This window comes from Phyllostomus hastatus, unplaced genomic scaffold (assembly GCF_019186645.2).
Source record: "Phyllostomus hastatus isolate PE091 unplaced genomic scaffold, TTU_PhHast_1.1 phas_contig_196, whole genome shotgun sequence".
NCBI lineage: Eukaryota > Metazoa > Chordata > Mammalia > Chiroptera > Phyllostomidae > Phyllostomus > Phyllostomus hastatus.
In genome coordinates, this window is record NW_025333709.1 from 9,103,066 (window position 1) to 9,105,919 (window position 2,854).

At 38.0% G+C, this 2,854-nt stretch overlaps 1 pseudogene; it reads right to left on the reverse strand.

Moving 5' to 3' along the window:
* Positions 1 to 2,437: 2,437 nt before the first annotated feature.
* Positions 2,438 to 2,559, reverse strand: LOC123815981 (annotated as a pseudogene).
* Positions 2,560 to 2,854: the final 295 nt, after the last annotated feature.

Here is a 2,854-nt window from a genome sequence, read left to right on the forward strand (position 1 = left end):
GCTTGTTCTTGGGCTTCATGCAAATGGAATTAGACATGGATTCCTTGGTGTCTGGCTTCTTTCCTTCACTATAGTTCTAAAAACCCATTCATGTTGTTGTTACATCAGTAGTCTAGTCGGTTATGACTGTTTATTCCTATATCCTCCATTTTTTAATTGCTGAGTAGTGTTTCATTTTTTGAATATACTAGAATTAGTTTATTTATTTTCCTACTGATGACATTTTGATTGTTTCTGACTACCACAAATAAAGTTGTTATGCACATTTTTGTGCAAGACTTTTTTGTGGTTATATGCTTTCATTTCTCTTGGGTAAATACTTAGGAGTGGAATTGCTGGGTCATAGGGTGAGTGTATGTTTAATGTTATAATAAACTGCTCAGCAACTGTTTAATAGAGTGATTGCATCATTTTATTCTTTCACCCACATGTATGTTGTTTAATGTGTAGCACTCCATTTCTTTGCAAACATTTCAGTGTTGTCAGATTTTTAAAATTCATACTATTCTATTAGGTGTGACATGCTAGCTATAATTTTAATTTACATTTCTCTGCTGGCTAGTGATGCTGGGCATCTTTTCATGTATTCATTGCCCATTTACACATCTTCAATGAAGTATCTATTTGGAACTTTTACCCAAGGTTATGAAGATATTCTTCTGAATTTTCTATTGGAAGCCTTGTGGTTTTAGCTTGTACATTTAGGTTTTGACCCATCTCAAATTAATTTTTTGTATATGATGCGATGTAGAGGTTGAGGTTCATATTTCCCATAGTTCCTTCTGGTTGTTCCAGCTCCATTTATTGAAAAGACTTTCCCTTTCCCATTGATACCTTGGTATGTTCATTGAAAATCAGCTAATTGCACATACATACTTTTTCTTTGAACTCTGTATTATGTTCCATCAACCTATTTATCCACAGCTGCATTTCATCCCACAGAAAGAGTGGAAGTGGAAGGTGTGCAGCTGCCTTTCAAGGGCGTGGACTGTGAGCTGCACACACCACTGCCCCTCTGCCGCCACTCAGAGCCTGGCTGTGCCCGGTGTCTGAGCGCGGGCTGCTCCAACAGAACACCGCAGCCCGGGTGACTTATAAATGGCAGAAGGTCATTTCTCACAGCTCTGGAGGCTGGAAGTCCAGGATCGTGGTGCCAGCATGGCCACGGGAGGGCCCTCTTCTGGGGTGCACAATTCTCCCTTAATTATGTGGCAGAAAAGACCACAGGGATGGTAGAGCACCTAGACGGAGAGACCTGGGACTCCGCCTTTGAACTCTGTATTAGTTCAGAGCTGCCTGCCTGCCAAGACTAAACAGCAGCTATTACAGGAAGGAAAAAGAAACCTTCCATTTTGTTTAAATACTGTGATTGTTAAAGCAGTCAAATTAATATCCATATTGCATGTACTGTTTTAAAAATTCTTTTCTTCATTTAATCAAGACTTTTATTTGCCATTAACTATTTTAATGGCTAAGTAATGTTCATGGTACAGATGTATCATTATTTAACTAAGCCCTTATCATTGGGCATTGAGGGTGCTTCACTTTTTAATGTTATATATAATACAAAAATGCAGGTTCTAATGCTATAGATATCTATGTGTGTATGTGTGTTTTTATATGCACACGTACATAAATATACAGTAAGCACACACGTATGTATATGTTATATGTGCACATGATGAGAGATTACTATAAATAGAATTACTTGATCAAAGTCCTTTCACATTTTTAAGGCTTTTAAAATGATCAAGTTGACTGCCTATACTTTTGCACTAATTCACCCTGCCAATAGGAATATATAAGGTCTGTCCAGAAGGTATCCAGCCATGTCATATGAAAAATAGAACAGGACATTTATTGAGCAGGATAACATATACAAGAAACACTGTACATAGGACAATGACGCCTCAGTCCCCTTCAACGCAGGCACCTGGGGACCTCACTCAGTTCTCCCAGTCACCATCAGCTGCCCCATTTTATTTTCCTGAATTGTATCGATGGTCTGAAATCTCTTCCCTTTCAAATCTTCCCTGGTGATTTTAGTTTTAGGGAAATACAGAAGTTGCAGGGTGCCAAATCTAGGCTGTAGGGTAGTGGAGTCATCTGGGTGATTTGATGTTTTGCCAAAAAACTTTGCACAAGACATGATGTATGAGAGGGTGTATCATCGTGATCAAGCTGCCAATTACCAGCTGCCTATAGCTACAGCCTTCTGAATCATCTGAATAGTTTCTGCAGAGGAAAGTTCAAGCTTAACACAAAATTTTATGCAGATTCATTGCTCTACTCAGTCATTTTGATTGTGATGGCCACACAGTACACGTGCTCACTCAAAGGAGTCTACTGCCCCCACTGACTAATGCAGTGAAGTCATCATTGTTCATGTATGTGTACTCCAGTCCACTCGGCTGTTGGGTTACATTGATGTCATGCAAAATGCTCTCGTTATATTAACAATGGCTGGACTTTTTCTGGACAGAACTATCCAGTGTTGAATTTTTAAACTGATAAGAACAGATACTACATTTGATCTTAGCCAAAAGGCCGAGAAGTGATTCAGTGTTGAAGTTTCCAAAATATTTTGAGGTACAATTTATATAATAGAAATCCACAAATCTTAAGTACTCAATTTCACAAGTTTTAACAATTGTATATGCCCATGTGACTGCCACACTAAAAAAGGTAGAGAACATTTCAATTACTCAGAAAGTTACAGTGTGCCTCTTTACTTAATCCTTATCCCACAGAAGCAAGTACTGTTTTGATTTCTAACTTTGCATATTTTCTGGATTTCATATAAATGAAATCATATAGTAGGTATTCTTGAGATTCATCCATGTTATTGCAAATA